Genomic DNA, 19,656 nt, shown 5'->3' on the forward strand with positions numbered 1-19,656 from the left:
TGAAATATATGAGTTTGTATGTAATGTATGAATATAATATACAAGTTTCACTTTTTAAATGGAATTACTGAAATCAATCTACTTTTTCATGATATTCTAATTTTATGACCAGCACCTGTATAACATGCTTACTGTCACATTCTGTAACTGTGAGACATCTCATTTCACTCTGGACTGATAATGCAATGTACATTTCTGAAACAATCAGACTAGTTCATTAATTTGACCTGATTATCAGTTGGTAAAATCTATAATCAGGTCGCTTTTTATGAAATGCCTGAACTTTGTTGATCATAGTTAGGCTACATCTTATTCTTTTTACTTTGTCCATGAATAAAAAGGCTTTTTGTTTTCTCTCACAAACACAGGACATTTTATTGGATGAGAGGGTGAATTATACACTGCCTTCTTTTTGTAAAGCCAGTTACACAGCAGGTCACATTTTTACCCATTGTCTTTTTTTTTTTTCTTGGATTAAACTGATCAAATTTGTCACAAATAGCACTTCTGATGATTTTTGCTCTGGTTATAAATTACATAAACAAATATGGATAGATTTTCCCTCCAAGTGCATATATAATACATAATTTAGGTGTGGGTAAACTGCACATGTAAGTTTCTGAAATTTAACATCTGTATGTCCTGCATGCCGTACAGTTCCCAGTCTCATCAAATCCACAATGTGACCCTTTCCAACCTGCATCAAGTGCTGGTGACGAGACATCCTCTGTGTCTGTCCACCTTCACTCACTGTTCAGATTGTCAGACTCTAAAGCAACTACCTGATAACACTGTAACTCAACTTGTATCACCACCCCTACCCTCTGGTGCTGGTTCTACATGTTTCAGCTTGTTGTAAATTATCTTTTGCAGAACCATTCCTGGTCTCCATGTGTACCGGATCACATCCTAATCAGATCATTCCTTCTGGGAAATGAACTTGTTTTTTCTGTTTTCAGTGTATTTTTGACTCTCAAATTTTGTCCAAAAAATGAAAATTTATTTAAAAAAAATATTCCTTTCTGTATGTTAGTTCATCATCTGCCTATATAAATGATTTCTATAACAGGTAGCTAAACTGGAACACTTCTTTGTGAAGATATATAGAAACAAACTTTAAAACAACTCTGATCAGAGGATTGATAGAGAAAACTGGAGCCGGAGTATCAGCGATCATATCTCTTGGCCATATAAGGCAGTTCCTGTGTTGATGTCTGGTGCTGCAGTCAACAAAGAAGCAAAGGAAGCTGCTTGTTAGTTTGGCAGGCTTTTGTTTGGCAAGTACTCTTTATCTCCTCTTTATCTCCTCTTCATCTCCTCTTTATCTCGTCTTCATCTCCTCTTCATCTCCTCTTTATCTCCTCTTCATCTCCTCTTTATCTCGTCTTCATCTCGTCTTCATCTCCTCTTTATCTCCTCTTCATATGAGGATTATGAAACGTGTTGAACTGATGAATCAGTCCAGTCAGGGTCAGACTGAGCAGACTTTGAAACTGGGTTTGGTTTCCTGTTAAACTAACGTGAAGATTTTGTTGACTGGTGTGATCATTTTACCACATTTCTGTGAAAAATAAAAGAATAGAAGGTTAGTGTGTAATTTTTTATACCGATCAGTTGTAAAACATCTGCTGATGAACTTGATAAGCGTGTTCTGCCCGTAGCAGTGACGGTGTCACGTGCAAAGAGCCGACAGTAACAGACACACAGCAGACATGAGCAAATATAGATGTTTGTTGAGTCTCTGACAGTCAGGGAGGGGTTGAGTTCTGTGGCTGCAGGTACACACACACACTCACGCACACACACACACACACACATGCTGCTAAATGCAATACGGCACCTTTACACTTCAGGGTTCTAACAACCCCTGACATAAACAGAAATAAAAAATGGGTTGTATCAGTTCCTGAAGTTTTCAGTTTGTATCAGACTGATTATTTAGTGATATTTAATTTCTGTATTTGTGTGTGAGGGGGCATTTTACTTTTTCCATCTAACTAATCTTCAAACAGAACATTGTGTAGAACGGCAGTGCTCCAGTCCCTCCTGGACTGGACTGTTGTTGAACAGCATCCGTGAGGGAGTCTCCAAAATGTCTGCAAAGGTTCATGATGGTTCTCAGTTTCCTTGCATGAGTAACAGGCTCGCAGTCTAGTGGCTTGAATTGTGAAAATGTTCAAAAGAAATTTGTGACAAATTTAGTCACAGAGTTGTGAGTGATTTGAAACCTTCTTAATCTAGTTTTTGTAAATCTGTAGCACTAAAGCTGTAATTTTGCTGGATTGCCACCTGTTTAGTTTTTTCTACTGTATGGAAACATGTATGTATTTGTAACTTGACACTGTAAACACTGTTTATGCTTATTTAAAAAAGTTAATTGAAGTGTTCAGCTGCAGTGCAGAGCTTCTCAGGAGTCTTCCTCCCTGAGCTCTCCTGATGACACCTGTGTTACTGTTTGACAGGTGAACCGCTCCCGTCAAATTCCTCACCTGCCCGAGTCCCAGTCCCTGGAGTGGGTCACGTCAGCACGGCCTGTGAGAGCTCCATACCCTGAATATGTGAAAAATGATGAGTAGTAGTGTTTTACTGCCGCTGATTGAGCCACTACAAGTCTTACGTGTCTTCAGATGTCCTGGCTGTACCTTCAGCACAACAATAATAGCCCACATTTTCTTTATTTTCTCCAAGTCAGTGTGTGCACACAAGTGTATATTCATGCAAATCTCATAAATCTATATTTTATTCATAACAGAACATAAACTAAGCAATTTTACCCTTTTAAAAAAAACAAGATAATTTTGATAATAAAGACAAATAATAAAGATAAGAAAATAAAGACAGCAACACATCTCAAAAAGGGGACAGAGGCAACAAAAGGATGAAAACTAGGTGGTACAAAAAGGAAAGGGTTGGAATTGAGTTAGTCTGCAACATCAGTAAAAGATCGATTATAAGAAAGAGCCTTTTAGAGAGGCTTAATTTCTCCATGTTCACCAGTCTGGCCATGGTCTTTGGGCCCTCAGGGGCCGTTGCATTGCAAACAGTCTGATTCTGTTATGGACGTCACTGCATGGACTCGGGAACACTTCAACAAATCATTGTCTGTAAAAACGGTTTACCGTGCCATCCACAAATGCTGCTTAAAGCTCTATCACGACAGGAAGAAGCCAGATGTGAACACCACTCAGAAACGCTGCCTCTTCTCTGGACCAAAGCTCATTTAAAATGGACTGAGGCAAAGAGTAGAACTGTTCTGTGGTCAGATGAATCAAAATTTAAAATTCTTTTTGGAAACCACAGACTCCACTTCCTCTGTACGAAAGAGGAGAGGCACCATTTAGCCGGTTATCAGCACACATTTTAAAAGCCTGCCTCTCTGATGGTATGGGGGTGCATTAGTGCCTCTGGCATGGACAGCTTACACATCTAGAAAGGCACCATCGATGCAGAACAGTATATACAAGTTTTAGAACAACATATACTCCCATCCAGACATCTTTTTCACAGGAGGCCTTGCATATTTCAGCAGGACAACATTAAACCTCAGCCTGCATCCATTAAAACAACATGGCTGCTCAGTAGAAGAGTCCAGGTGCTGAACTGACCTGCCTGCAGTCCAGACCTCTCACCTGCTGAAAACATTTGGGGCAATTTGAAATTAAAAATCCTAAAAAGAAGAGACAGGCCTGTTGAACAGCTAAAATCCTCCATCAGACAAAAACAGGACGTCATTCCCTCCAAAACCTCAGCAGCTGCTCTCCTCAGTTCCTAGATGTTTACAGAGATGATGCAGAGTGGGAAACATGGACCTGGAAAAACTCTAAAGACTTGTTCCTAATATCAAATTCACAATTACCCTTTAAAAACAGTACAGTGTTTTAGTTTCAATATTTTATGTTTGCGATGTTCCAATGTAAATATATTCTATGGGTTTTTGAGATTTGCAAATCATGACGTTCTGCTTTTATTTACATTTTACACAACATCCTAACTTTAAATATTTTAGGTTATAGATGCTGATTTCTGTATTGTTATCCATGTTTCCTCACTAATCATTGGCGACTAAAAACCCTTATTGGTTGACCATCAGAACGTTCCTGTCATATTGATATTCTGCTAAAAGATTGTTCACACATGTCACTCTTAAGATGTTAAATTTACTAACTGAACTGAAGAACATTATCATATTCACTTATTTTATTTTTGCCACTGGCCGCTTTGTTCTCTAAAAATAAAAACTTACCAATGAAAGACTTTTATTAGTTGGCAAACAAACAGAAGGAACAATAGCAAAAACCCCAACACCTGCTAACACCTGGCTGTGGTCTGCTGTGAGAATGGCTTCAGTCGCAGATGGTTTTTGGTCTTGAGTTCCTGTTTTGAATTAAAGCAACATCTACAACAAATGCACAACTCTCATTTACTTGTTGAAGCACCTCATATGATGGCTCCCAATCTAACAGCTCCTTCCTGAAGATAAAAAAGGCACAATATTCACTTGAACCATCTCTAGGACCAACTGGCAGCTCATTGTCAGTGCTATTGGAAGGCCGATTTCCCAATCCAGTCAATAATAATATTGTAGGATGATAAAATCTTTTTCTACAGCAGCTAACAGAGTTTCCCTCTTGGAGAACAGAGGAGTTCCTGTATGTAGCTGAAGTTATGAGTATGTGCTCAGTTTTCAGCTCACTGACGATGAACATGTTGCTACTAGCAGTGGGGCAACAATCATCCTGTATTAGTTGCTGCACCTGGCCTTAAATACCCCTGCATTTACACATTATTCTGGGCGTATAAAGAGGATGATAGTCATTCAGATCAAATCTAGCGACTTTGATTGGAAGCACAGGAAGCTTAAGTTTTCTCCAGATGTGCAGCTCTTACTAAAACACTCATTATGCCCAGTCTCAAATTAGTGGTTCACTCATCCAGGGTTTTTATCCTTATATTACCGCTGTGCTGTTGACTGGCAGATTTTATAAACGCTCGTATTTGTCTCTAGCTGTAGCCAGCAGGAGACTGATGGGGGCTGGGAGGGTGGCTGTTGTTTCTTTATGTGGCTGTTCGGCCCTTTAATTTGAAAAAAAAAAAAAAATGGGGCGGAGAAATGTTCACACAGCATAAACCAACCGTAACACCCCCTTCCCTTCTCTGTAATCCCTGCCTCCCTTTTCCTGCCACCGTGGGGGAATTGTGAACACCAAATAGGACCACTAATGCATTTTGGTTGCTCCAGTCATTAAGTCAAAACTCTGACCTGTTTGAGCTGCTGACCTTCCACTACATGCAGACAGAAATGCACAAACTCTTCTTTGTCTGGATTTGTTGGATTTGATCCCGTTGGGAATTCTCTTGGCCTTTTATTATATGTAGATACATGAATAAAATGCAAGCAGGAGTTCTGTTGAGCACATTTTCTTTCACTTGGTGACAGAAATGTGGGCTCTGCTTCCTGGGACTGGAAACAAGCGGAGTATGATAACGTTAAATCAGAGGTGACGTTGTGACCATTGGACAAACACACCTCTCCTTTCCCCTTATCAGTGTGTGGCCAGCTGTGGACAGTGTGTAATCTTGTTGCCAGTAGTGTAGAACCAGGATCTGGTGTCAGTGGGTCAGCTGGATAAGGGACCTTGTAGGGCTGACACTAGCAACTATTTTTAGTTTGATTAATCTGTGAGTTCTTTTTTTTGTTAAATTGATTGATCTGAACAACAAATTTTCATCTAAAGGTCAAAACAAACAACAGTCGCAGAGTTGTGGGCATCTTGACTCTTTCTTGAGCTGTATTTTGGCAGCTGCATAAAAGCTTCTCTGCCAAATCCCATCTGAGGCCACAGCCCTGATTGTTCAGGTCTGACCACACCGAGGATAAAGAATGAATAAAAAACTGGTCCAAATCTATCTACCTTCATTTCAAATGTGCACTCTAGAAGATCAAATCATAAACATAGGGGTGGCTGCCAAGGTGGGTGTGTAGGGGGCAGCAAAATAATGTGCATGGCGTTTTACAAGCCGAGCACACAAAAATAAATTGTGATTTTTCAGAACTGACAACTCGAAATGCAGCCACGTGGCTTGCTGCTCGGTTGGTCACCACCACTCAAAATTTATTGAGTCTGAAACAGAAAACTTTGTGTTTTCTTACATTTTTCTCCCAATTTGAAGTCTCCAACAAGTCTACAGCAGTCGTAACCCAAATGAGAAACAGGAAGTTTGACCTCAAACATGACGTGAACGCGTGCTGCTTACAGGTCTGAGCTGCTTACAGGCCGACAGCCTGAGATCAGTTTGTGATTCACAGCAGTTTGTTACTGATGAAAAAATATAAACAATCCATGTGTGATTAAACAAATGTCATAGTCTGAAACTGCTGCTGATTAGTTTACTCTGGTGTGAGTTTATAAACACTACTGACATTGGGTTAGCTTCGAGTTAGCAACGTTAGCTCTCTCCTGCCGTCTTTATGTTGATTTGCAGTGTTGTGTACTGATGTCATGACAACGATCTGGGAGAATCAGTTCTCACCGTTCCACGTTCCCAACTCGGTCATTATGTGTGTTGTTTCATCGGCCTTCACGGTCCTGATGATCATCAGAATCTGAATCTGAAGAGTTTTCATCTGATTCCAGAGATCCAGCCGTAGGTTCAGGTTCGTACTGATATGGTTGTATATCCATTACTCCTGCAAAGTCTTCTGGCATTATTTCGTATTCAAAAATGGCTTCTTCTTTCATTTTCACTAGTAAACAACCGGACCGTGGCGGCGTTCTTGGCCGGCTGGGGCACAGCGCTCGTCATGAACGCAGAACGGCAACTCCGCCCCACAAATCACCCACGTTGGAAATTATTGACTAGAACACTAAAAACAGTTTATTTAGGTTTTAGGTCAGAAAAATGGGTCCCTGCAGTGTTCTGTGGATGTGTTTGACTAAATAACATTGATGAGATGTCAGTTGTTTGAGATTTGGTTTTAGCTCACCGTTAAAGCAGCCAACACAAATTTGAAGCACTTTAGCTTGTTTTGTCAGCTGAATAACTTGTTGTTGTTGTTTTATCTTCCCAGGGATTGACCCAGCTGTGGAAACCACAGAGTAAAGAAAATCTTTTCTGATTTTGTTGTTAAGCTTAATTCTTGTTTATTAAATTGTAGTTTTGACAGATAAAGAAAACAGAGCAACATATTGCCTCAGTATTCTGAGTGAACATTTTACAGACAGGAGTCAGAAAGTCCTGTCACTGTGATGATAAAAGCTGCTTTTTACTTCTGCAGCCTAATAACCAGTCTGATGCTCGTGTCTCTCAGCACCTGAATGCAAATGGCTGCTGGGTAAAACAGCCACATACACACAGTCAGAATAAACCAGCTGCCTTTACTGTTTATCAGATTTCACAGACATGGCCAAAGCGTGTGTTTCTCTGCGCATCGGTTCTGTTGGACCAGCATGCTTTGCTGCAGTCCTTTCCCGTACAGGGTGGTCTGGAGTGGCAGAGCAGGTTTGTTGTCAGAGATGACTCCAAGCTTCAGGCACTGTCACTATTGTTTGGTGGATTACACTGAAAGTAGCTCGCTTCACTTCCCTCTGCGTTTTAAATTACATTAGATTATGTGGCCTACGTTCTCCCCCACAGAAACTTTCCTTTTCCTTCAGGCGCTCAGGAACAGCAGTGATAAATGTAGAATATGTCTACAGAGGCTGCTGATCTGTGTGTTTCTGATTAAAAACAACCTGCAGAGACGGGGCACCAGGCATTTAACAGGCTGGTGAAGAGTAACTGAGCTCCGTTAATCACAACGTACAGTCATGGGAAACCAAAAGTCCTCCTTCTGTCAGTTCTAGTTTTACATATCAGGACATACTCAAAATGATCTGATCTTTTTAATATCTGAAAGCAAAGTTTCATCTCATACTGATGATGTTGCTGCAGTACAACCAAGAAGAGGCCCTCAGTTCTGATCGAGACTCCTACTTCCTCCTAAACTACATCTTCATAGATTTTTGTTATTTTGAGGACCAAACTGTTATCTAGTAATTAGGTTTATTTTTGAACGTATTTGTTCAGTCTTTGTGTAGTGTTTAATTTCAGTATCTTCCATTGACTCTGTGCTGGAAGAATGTTTCAGACCCTCTGAATTATTGTCCTGATTTAAACGTTTATTTCAGAGCCTCATTTAGTTTTTACTACACCGTCGTCTCCTTTTTGATTAAAGAAAACACAGCGCAGCACCACAGCGTGTTCTCCAGCCTTATTTTCACCTCTGTATGTTATGCAATGAGCTTGGCTCCAGAAGCAACACACACCCTGATGTTTTATGAAGGCAACACTATGGAAAAGCTGCATAGAGCACAAAGAAGCTCTTTGTGAAGCGGTGTGTTTTCCACACACAGCATTCAGGGAGCAGCAGACAACACAGCAGTCAGACTAACATTTACCCTTCACTCTCTCTGAACTGACCTTGTTGCTGCCACAGAAAGGAGCCTTTATTTATGTCCAAGTGTGGATGGGTTTGTCTACGAGTGTGGATGAAAACCTGAGCTACTCCTTCCTCGGAGCTGCTGTCCCTGTTCAGCTAAATCACCTCTTCAAGAAAGAAGGGCAGAAAGCGGTCTTATTATGATCCTCAGGTTGCAGCAGCTGACTGTTTCCCAGAAAACAGGCCAGTGTTCTGAAGAAAAGAGGATTATGGTTCTGGTTTTAGGCAGGAGAAGGACAGAAAGCACAGCTCTTTCTTACTTTTCTAAGTGAATCAGCAAATGAGTTATATCTTCTAATAAAATAAATGCATGCAACAAAAAACAAGTTTTTTGCTGTATTCTTCTGTAAGTCTGCTCCGGAAGACTTGCAGCAAAGGTTTTTCTCCAGAATATTGACTCAGGGGGCTGAATACAAATGCATGCCACACTATTCAAATATATATTTTTTTGTAAATTAAAAAAAAAGCGTATATTCACTGGAAAAGGGTGGAGTGCTCCCTCTGGATCGGGGGTGAGTCTTTGCTTTAAGCAGAGGAGTTAAAGTAACTTGATGACGTGGTAGGATGGAGCAGGAGATGGATCTTCAGATCGGGGCTTCCTCCGCTGTTTCCAATTCACTGGTCCGTCTATGGTCCAACTCCCACCTTGGCCATAAGATGTGGTTCATGACTGAAAGAATGAGATCCTGAACACAAGCAGCTTAAATGAGCTTCCTCTGTCGTCCATGGGGAGCTGGGAGAAGAGCTGCTGCTCCTCCTCACTGACAGGAGTCAGTTGAGGTGGTTCATGCCTCCTGGGTGCCTCCTTTTGGAGGTTTTCCAGGCTCATCCCACTGGGAGGAGACTTCAGGGTAGACCCAGTTCTGGATTATGTATTCTCTCCAGCCTGGGAACACTTTGGGACCCCCAGGTGTTGCTAGGGAGAAGGTTGGTTTTGTGTCTGTCCTGGACCTGCTGCCTCCATGACCCGACAATAAATAAACAGCAGAAGATGGATGGATGGACGGATGGACGAATCATTTTCCTTCCACTTCCCAATTATGCACTACTTTGTGTTAGCTTAACGTATAAAATCCCAGTAAAATACTTTGAAGTTTGTGGTTGTAACGTGACAGGATGTAGAAAAGTTCAGGGGGGTATGAATACTTTTTTAAGGCATTGTTCTCTGAGTGTGGCACCTTGTAATATTGCACGACTTTGCACATAATGTTATTTTTAAAATTTGACCTAAGCAGCTGTAACTCTCTTTACTCAACAGAAGGTGATTTTAGTTTAAACATCTGTAATGACGGGCGGCGGGTGGTATCCATTCCTTCAGGGTTAGGGTTAGGCCTGTAACTTTTATTTTGTCTTGTTGTCGTATGAATAAAACTGGGATGGACAGAATGTTGGTGTGTCCAGTTCTGATGCAAAGAGGAAGCAACAAAACAAAAATGGTTCTGGTCATTCCCCCACCGTCTTTTTTCTGGTATTCTGTGCATAGTTCTCTCTACCATAATGAGCATGTGAAAATACAAGCTGTAATTTGCTTCTGAAGACTCATGAAAACCCAAATATGCAGCAGCATGACTGCACACACACACACACACTTCTGTATCCTCTGCCGTCCAGCTTTGTTCTGTTTGTTTGAGCCTTTCTGCAGCTGATATCACAAAGTTCTCAGGCTGTAGCTTCTGTTTGCCTCTTTGGAAGAGTGCTTTCTCAGTCCTTCACTTCATTTGGTGGCTTTCAGGGCTCAGATGTGATCTGAATTTTCTTTAGGAAACGTGTGGTCTACAAGGCTCTGTTAAAGTATTTTAAATCGGTAACTCGGTGTCAGTAATCTTTTTAATTACCGATCAGTCAAATATGATGGCATCCTTTTTAAAGTTTATTTCCATCAACAGAATCTTTCAGAGCCAGCCGAACGTGCACGGACCAGCCAACTAATCCTGTCTGCCCCCTCAGAGCCCCCGCTATGTGGGCACAAGATGGCCAGCAGTGTGGAAACAAGGCTGCAGGCTGTGACCAGAACTATTCTAGGCTCTGCTGTGGGCAGCGCCAGAGCTGCTGGGGCACATCAGACCAGTGTCAGAGGTTGTGTTTGGGTAATTAGCCTCAGGATAAGTGCCCCCTCTCCTCCTCCTCCACTCTCTGTGGCTGTGAGGAATCAACAGACCTAATAACGTAAAAACTTGGACTGATTGGTCCAGGTCTGGAGGGATAAATCAGTGACAGGCTGGGAGCCTGATCAATCAGTATGATGCTGGTTTGTTTCTCATTTAGGTAAGATCTTTTTCTGATTTTTTTCTTTTGTCACTTCCTGTCTATAGTTTTGTGCATGATTTATAGAATAGTATCAGATAAATTATGTCCCACTGTTTGGATTTCACTTGGTTCAGATGGAAAGAAAAGAAACACAATTTTTATTAACTTGCTTAAATTAATGGAGGATTTTTAAAAGAAGTCAGACAAAGGGCTTTCAGCCATTATCCCACTGGGCTGTGACTCTTGGAGATTAGTTGGAGACACAAAATTGTGAGAAAATGCCCAAGTCACACTAAATTGACACATTTGCATATGTTGTGAAAATTTTGCTCAAATGTCACACAAGCTCCCGTCAAATGTTGTGCTAAGGTTTGACCAGCGTACTCGTAACTATTTCACCACTGCTGCAACACATTCGCAGGACATTCTCACAACAAAATTGCAAATTTTTAACGCGTGTAACTGTCAAAATTTATTTATTTATACGGAATTTTAAACACGGGGTGTCTCCACAGTCCAGTGATCATTGTTAATCTGAGGAAGAAGTGCAGAAGCTGCTGGATGAGGTCCAGGATGGCCTGCTGAAGCCTCCAGCAGGTCTCCTTGCTGCTGCAGACGAGAATGGCTAGATCACCCCTGGCCAATAAAATTTCGTCTCATTGTTGTCTCCATCTAGTCACAATTTGGTTTCGTGGGTTGCTGACCTCTCCAGAAAGGCTTTAGATGACTTTGTGACTATTTTGAGAGAAAACTTGGCACACAGAACTTTTTGAACATGTTAAAAACTCCTGTGACTTGTTCAAGGAAACTGAGAACCCTTGAGTGAGTATGGAGACATCTTGGAAACTCCCTTGCAAATACTGTCCACAGTTTGTCACTTACAGTCAGTCTCAATGAGATATTGGCTGTTTTTTTGCTTATCTAAGGTCTCCTTACTGGATGATGACCCCACTATGCTCTCAATGACCTACACTACCTTTAAGAATGTGGTTGGATCACAGCAAATGTGGAAAGTCTTCTTCACTGTGATGATAAGAACAATGCTGATTAACCTTTAGTGCTAATTAAATAGGAGCTACTTTTAGTGTATCAAAGATACCCTCGTCACACTCTGTACATCACTCTTTATGTCATCCAGCGTGAAGGAGCCTTACTGTACGCCTGTTTCAACAAGAGTTTAACTTTTTGTGCTTCTTAGTCAACACAGTCGTTAACTAGAGCAACAGTTATACCCAGAGTATGTTGAATCTACATGTGACAGAAGAAATAAAGCCTGACTTTCACTTGTGTGGTACGTGCTGTTTGGTGATTAAAGACAGTATTTCACTGGGCTGTTATCGATTAGTTAGTGAGTGGCATTTGTAACGGAGTTTCCAAAATGTTGGCGGGGCTTCTCTGTTTCCTTGCATGTGTCAAAGAAGCTTACAGTGTTGCCACTTAAAGTTTGAACATATTCGAGACATTTGTGCAACACATTTTCTTCCCCAAAAGTTGCAGAGTTGTCTTGTGCATCTTGAACCTGTCTAGAACCCTTCTCAATTTATTTAATGTAACTCTTGAGCTGTGATTTGACAACTGCACAGGATCTCAGCCCCAAATGTCCTGATCTAGCTAATTGAGAATTATTAAAATTCTGGTCTATGGTTGGTTATTAACATTTCAAAAGTGTACCTGAATAAAATAAACCACAAACGTGGGGGCGCCTGGATGAGAGGTGGGCAACAAAATAATGTGTATAGCCTAAAATATAGCTTTCCAAGCCTTACACATCTCTGTTAAACACAATCTCACAGCTTCCTGGTTGAAATCACTCAGTGAGACTTGTATTCTGTCAGTATTGAGGCTCCAACAGTGAGATACTGGCTCAGCATCACTTCAGAGTCTGGTTGTTTCAAAAGTAAACAGACATTTTTCAATATTAGTGGAGCGCTATTTTCTAGATGCCTGTTTCAAAGTACGAGGCCAGCTTCCTCTGACTGATCACTTTCTTTTTTAGTGAACTCCTCCACCTCTACCTGTTGTTCTAGGAACATGAAAGTTTAGGTAATTAGCAGGTGTGGATTTATTTACATTAACAACCTCCTGTTGTAGGCAGGTTTCTGTGAGACAATAAATCAATATAATGATCAGCTATCAAATCATTACCTAACAGAGATTTAGAGGACAGAGATCCTGGGTTCAATAATCTATATTTATTGGTTTTATTCTGTTCTGGTAAAGTAACAGTTTATTTTTATGATTTATTTTTCTTGATCTGTTTGTGGTTTCTTTAAACTGGGCCATGGGTGAGCTGACACTGTTTCAGTGGGGGTTTGTGTGGGTACCAGAGGAGAAGCAGCAGAGAGGTGTGTGAGACTACAGCTCTGCTTCCTGGACTGGACCCTGGCTTCTCAGTGATTTAGATGACTCACAAAATCAGCCAATTCCTAGAAAGAAGAGCAGTTCCACCCAAAGTGGGATGGATGCCATCTCTCCGCATCAGAACAGGTTCCTCAAAAAGCACTCCAGTTATTCATGTACCCCACGTTGTTTTCAGGACAGCCAGCGGTTGAACAACGCCATGCGGTTAGACGCCATCGCTGGTCAAAAATGAATTCAGCAGTTTGAGATTTCTGTTGGCTGAAATGTCTCTTTATTCCTTATTGACTGCATTACAGATAAATGTTGAAGTGATAAATTTACATGTACTTATGTGCAAATTGACTCTTCAAAAAGCTACAAGAGAAAACAGAATCACTTGTTCATATGAAATGAAACGGCAGACTCTTCTGTTCATTACTTTTCGAAACCTTAGTTGTGCTGATGAGCTAAGAAGTGACTCTGTAATGATTAATGAGTTCATAAACAGAAAAGGACTCGTTAATGATTAAACAACCTTGACAGAGGTATCAAGCAGCTTCCTGAGACGTGTGGTTCTGATGATGATCTCTGTCGAGGTCACAACAAGCTGTCTTTATATATCATACAGATTTACCAAGTTAAGCTCCCTGTAACCCACTCTGGCTTTAGGTTTCATTGTTGAAGTTTAGTTGCCAGAAGAAAAGAAAACTCAGTAAACTTCACCTCTGACTCTGGGACAAATAATAACTTTATATACACAGTGATATTAATCATACTGAGGGAGAGGAAAGCTACAGATACCAAAACCACAAGTCTCAGAAATCTGTTGGGGTTTTGTGTCCACATACGCTCTCTGTCACGGTTTCTTTCAGAGTCATAAAATTTAACAACCATGGGAACTTCCTTTAGCCATCCAGCAACCAGACTCTCCTCTGACCACTGAAACACGTTGAGAAGAACTCATCGTTCTGCCGCTGAGCAGCTTCTACTCTAAATGGACCTGATGCTGGATACCAGGAGACCTGGAGGGTGATTATCCACCTCCTTCTTTTCCTACAGATCATATTCCTTCTGTTAGAATATTTACCTGTAAGACAAGCTGCAGATCTTAAAGGTTTCTCTGTAAAACTACATAAGCAGTGAGCAGGGCTGAAATGTCATAGAATTTGTTAATATATGGATGTGATCGGATGAATCTTGATTTTTTCCTAACAAATCCACAACCTTAACAACCTTTCAGTAGGTCTAATCGAACAATCGGTCAGATCAAGACAGAGGAGTGAATATTTTTCTGTTTTCAACAAACCAAAGTCTGTCTGCTCGTGTTCTCTGTAGGTTTTTAGAGAACAAGAATTGATTTGTTATCACCTGTCACCGAAAGGCAAGCAACAATGTTTTGCCTCTGTGTGTGTTTAGTTATCTGTCTTTAGATTTTAAAGGATGAACATTTACACCTGATTAACTGTTGGAGTCAACTCAATTCAAGATGACTTTAAAGATTTTGAACTAAAATAAATTGTGAAACATACTGAAAGTGACCTTGTTTAAAACTTTGATATTACCTAATGGTGTAAACTCTGCCTGTTTGTTAGCAAAATATCTCATGACCTACTGGACAGATTTTATTGAAACTGTCAAAGTAATCACTGGATGTACGTCTACGATTCTAAAGTCAACTCAATTCAAGATGGCCGCCCATCACACATCACTATGAACATTTTGATCTGGATTTTTTTATTGATTTGTTTTTCATTCAGGTTTGTCATGTTGATAATAATTTATTATCTCTGGATCCTGGTGGTGGCGCAGTGTGTCGGCCCTGGAATCAAACCTTTGGTACCAGGAACATAGTGGGTTCTGGAACAAGTCCGTTCTGTTGCAGGATCCTTTGTTTTATCACCATTCTCAGGGGAAAGATCAGTAGACGAAGAAGAGGAAGTAGAATGATTCGACTGAGTCCACATCATACTCTCCTTGTCACGATGTGGATGTTTTACTGTTAAGTGTAGAAAAAATAAACTTTTAGTCAAAGATTTTTTTTGCTATAATCCCTGCAGAATGCATGATTATGTTTTGTAATGGCTGAGGTTAAAAATGTGGTTTTAATGGGACATTTTTGTCATCAAATTACTTAAAAGGGTAGTGAAATGTAAATCGTATGCTACAGAAAAACTAATAGAATTGGAAGAATAAATGTAAAATATGATGTGACAGAAATGTAATAAAATATGTTGCAGATATTTACGTGATATAAATGTCTGCTGTTAGTTCACACATGAACACCTTTGCTCTCTGGGATGAGTCATTTCAGGAGGTATTGACACCTGGTAATGAAGTAGCTAAATGTTCTAATAATAATCATCATTTCTTCATATTGTCCTCTCTGTCCTCATAGTTTAAGGGACAGGTGTGGACAGACTGTAAGGGGCTATTCAGATTTGTCATCTCTAATTAAGTTACATTTAAGTCACATTTTTGATGAGTTGTAAGTCTAATATCCTAATTATTTGTCAGCGCTAAGACAGATTTTAACTCCTAAAACTCCACAGAGAGCTGTGTTTAATTATGTGATTATTGTGCCATAATACTCAGACTGTTGTTCTGTGACTGACACATCACATTATAGCTTAGAGTGACCACAGTGGGTCCAGTCAGCTCTAAAACAATCAGAACAATTAAACAGAAACTCCACCCATGCAACATCCTGTTATCCACTTTAATAAAATTCCAACACAACAGACTTGATTAACAGCTCATAAAAACTTTTAGCATCTTCAGAATCTTCCCAAGAATTGCTGTTAAATCATCTCTAATCAGTCCCTCCATGATTTCGTGGGCATTTTTTGTGATTGTTGTGGCCAAAATGCCTGATTTCGCGGGGCGTTTTCCTAAAAGTTTTGATTTTTTTTTACTAAAATCAATAAAAAAACACAACTTTTAATATATAAACCAAAAATCCTTCCTAGTTTCGTAAGATAATTCCCAACAAACATTGACATTCTCAAAAGGTGCTTTATTTGAGAACTTTGATAGCTTCTAAACTGACATTCATGAGCATTTCTGGATTGTCCCTGGTCTGCAGCTCTCCTCACATGTTTTGCAGACACAAAGTGTTTGTCGATGCGTTTATGTTCCATGATTACACTGCAGGACGTGCAAAACAGCTGCAGCTGGGGAGGAAACTGGTTTGCGACCGCAGTGAAGTTGGTTTTAAGTTGGATGTTGGATATTCGTGCTCCGCGGAGTTAGCGGCGTCTCGCTCACGGCTGACCCGAAACAGGAATGCTAATGTCGGCCAGCCGTTCTCTGCCGGGCCCTTCTCTCTCACGCGCGGCGGTTCACCTAGGGACGGCTAAGTCAGCCGTGAGCTAGACGCCGCTAACTCCGCGGAGCGCGAATATCCAACATCCAACTTCAAACTAACTTCACTGCGGTGTTTTGCTGAAATCTTTGTGGGCAAATGTGAAGCATTAGCGCACATTTTGGCTTCGGTCGCTGCTCCTGGACGCTCCCGGCATTCTGATGTTAACAGGAAGTGACGTCACATATCTTCTTCCTGAGTTATTTGGGGTTAAAGTTGCAGGAAAGTTGCTGTGTTTTGGGCAAAGTTGCACAAAGTTGCGATTTCGTGGGGTTTGCTTGATTTTGCGTTAATAGTTGCGATCGCAACATCACGAAATCCTGGAGGGTCTGATTAATCCTCCTGCAGCTGAGCTGAGTTTTTAAAGTTGTATCGATGTCCACTCTGCTGTGTGGAGTCATGTCAGCTCAGTAGGAGGTCCTACGTTAAGTATCAGGACAGATTGTGTCCACGGTGCCAAATGGATGTGAATAAAAGGGGTCCGGACCACTTCTGAAGATGGTCTGAGAGGATTGAAGCCGTTCAGACATGTGGTTAGTACTGTCCAAATGCAGTTTGGTAGCTCAGAACTGATTTTAACGACAGGTCTGAACAGGTAACAGCTCACGTTTCCTTGTCTGGTGCATAATTACTCTGATGGTTTGTTGCTAAAAACATCAAGCGTTATGAAGGCATCATGGTTTGTAGGAATAGGTGGACGGTGCAGTGTAACCTGAGTAGGTGCTCATTATGGGATGGCTCCTGTGTAAACACCGTGTTGGTGGAAACTGATTGTAGATGTGTGTTTTAACTCAAGCCCACGCTGCATGTGTGTTTGTAGAGCTCCACAGTGGAGGTGTTTGTGTTCACAGTAATTAGAAGTCGTCCCCTCCCCCGTGTTGTGTGAACGAGTGGGGGTTAAATTATGACGAGGCCATGTGATTAATGGCTCCTCGTCCTCCTCTTCCTTCACTCCCTCTGGTTTATTTTCAGTCGTCACATTCCATCAGTGAACACTCGCTGCACTTGCTCATGTTGTTTCCTCTCTTTTAATCTGATTGTGTCCCTGCTTCGTCACTTTTCCAGTTTAGTCGGTTTAAATGTGCTCTGCCCCCCTCGCCGCCCCCACCCACTCCTTGTTTTCTCTGTGCCCTTCAGATTGTAGGACAGCTGAATTGGAAATGAAGGTGGAGTCAGTGAAGTGGATGATGTCTCCTTTGAATGTTGCCTCTCAGGAATGTAGTGTTGTTCAGTCTGACAGCTTGTACCATGGTGTTCCCATCATCTGCACATAATAAACTCATTACATTTGTAAATGTTAAATTGCTTTAGTCTACATCTTTTCCTTTGGAAAACATTCAATCCAAACACGTCCTTTCTGTTTGAACAGTTTCAGCGAATCAGATGTGGTCTTGGTCCAGTCTCGGTGTTCAGTAACTTCTTTTCAAAAGTCCCCTAAGGACATTTCCGTGCTGCTACACACACACACACACACACACACACACACACACACACACACACACACACTAGGGGTGGGGATCTTTAGTCACCTCAGGATTTGGTTTGACTATGATTCAGAGGTGATGTGATTATAAAATGATTATTGATGTATCGTAATCACACTTTCAACAAAAGCCTGAGCAGAGAATGTCAGACCTGAATTAACTAAATGTTTTCACTGCAGCATGAACAGTTTTCATTCAAGCAACATTTTGGAAACTGAATGAACAAATGTCAAGTACAGTGACATTATATTCTGCGACTATGGGTGTCCATGCATCACGTTTTAGAGCTGTCCTACCCACTTTCATCAGTGCTTCCACCACTTTGATTTTAGTCTTGTTGTAGCGTGTAGCTGTGATGCTCCGAATGGCACACGCCCTGGTTTTCAACTACTGAGTACAAACACAAATCCTTCACAATAAAAGTTTCAGTGGACTTTGTAATTTGCTTCACTCAATGGTCCGCTGTTAGCAGTGTCAGCTAGCAGCTACTGCCGACTGTTTTTCCTTCTTCCTCCTCTACACAAGTTGCATCAGGCCAAGAGAAGAGAGGAAGGTGGGTGTTAGGTGTTGTGTCAGAAAACAAAGCTCTCCGGTGGTTAGGGAACAATTCTAGGGGCTGGTAAGAAGGCCGAGGAAACAAACAAACAAGACCGCCCTGGAGATCACATTAATTCTTCCATTTAGTCCATTTTAACTATGAATGTTTGAAATTCAATACCCATCTCTAATAATGACCACTGCTCCAAATAAACTTGAAGAGCTCAAACCTCCACCAAGGCCACAGCGTCATTAACAAATAGTTCCATCCAGATCAACACCAAAATTTAATCAACTGTTTCTTGAGACTTCTCATGATCTGCTTATTTCATCTTACACCACATTATTCTCCCTCTCTCCTTGAAAGACACTGAAATTTTAAAATTATTTGCTAATTAAACTGATAGTTTTGATGTAGTAATAAAAATATTACACAAGGAACAGAAGTTCTGTGTCACGTTTGCTTGAGTATTTGTACAGCTTGTGCTGTAGTACAGTTTTGTTTAACACTGTGTTTCAAAAGCATTAATCAGTGTGGACTTTGTAAGCCAGTATCTTCCTGGGCTGTGACTTTTGGAGACGAGTTGGAGACACAAAATCTCAGGAAAATTGCAAGAAAATGGACAAATTTTCAGTTCCAGATTCACTGATATCTGGGTGTTTGCAACCAAGCAATCAGTGAGCTGTGCAGCTGCATTTTTCAGCGATTTTTGAAAATCAGAGCCTATATTTATGTGCACCGCTTGCAAAACTGTATTCCAGGCCATGCATGTTATTTTATTGCCCATCTCCACCCACATGGTACCCGCCTCAGATCTCTTTGTACCCACCTCGGCATTATTGATCTTACCTTCTGGGGTACATTTTTAAAATGAAAGTAGGCGTATTTCTGTAAGTAGGAGTTACAGAAACTAAATAGGGAATGTTTTTATTTGTGTGTGTAGAAGTATTGAAGTTTTTATTAGCGTAGTACTGGTTCTTTTATTTTTGCAAATGGCCTCAGTTTTTCCTTCCATCACTGTTTACCCGCTGTGGGATATACGTTATGGACTTCTTGTCCAGGCAGTCCTGAAACAAAGTGGACTTTATTACCTGAAAGTGAAGGAACATTTAGATAAAAGCAATTAAAGCCACATATTTCCTTGTTGCATCACCGGCATCCTGAAGTTCCTCCTAGAAAAGTCGTCCTGAATTCAGCCAAATGTGTG

At 40.8% G+C, this 19,656-nt stretch overlaps 1 protein-coding gene across 4 annotated transcripts in view; it reads left to right on the top strand.

Moving 5' to 3' along the window:
- plxnb1b (plexin b1b) overlaps window positions 1-19,656 on the top strand; it is a 93,744-nt gene that overhangs the window by 29,278 nt on the left and 44,810 nt on the right. The window contains exon 1 of one of the 4 annotated variants that reach the window (XM_037975184.1): window positions 2,490-2,534. The exons of the other annotated variants lie outside the window; for them this stretch is intronic. The gene's annotated coding sequence lies outside the window, so the exon portion shown is untranslated. Of the gene's footprint in view, window positions 1-2,489; window positions 2,535-19,656 lie in introns of those variants that run through there. 4 annotated transcript variants of the gene reach the window in all.

This window comes from Kryptolebias marmoratus, linkage group LG4 (genome assembly GCF_001649575.2).
Source record: "Kryptolebias marmoratus isolate JLee-2015 linkage group LG4, ASM164957v2, whole genome shotgun sequence".
NCBI lineage: Eukaryota > Metazoa > Chordata > Actinopteri > Cyprinodontiformes > Rivulidae > Kryptolebias > Kryptolebias marmoratus.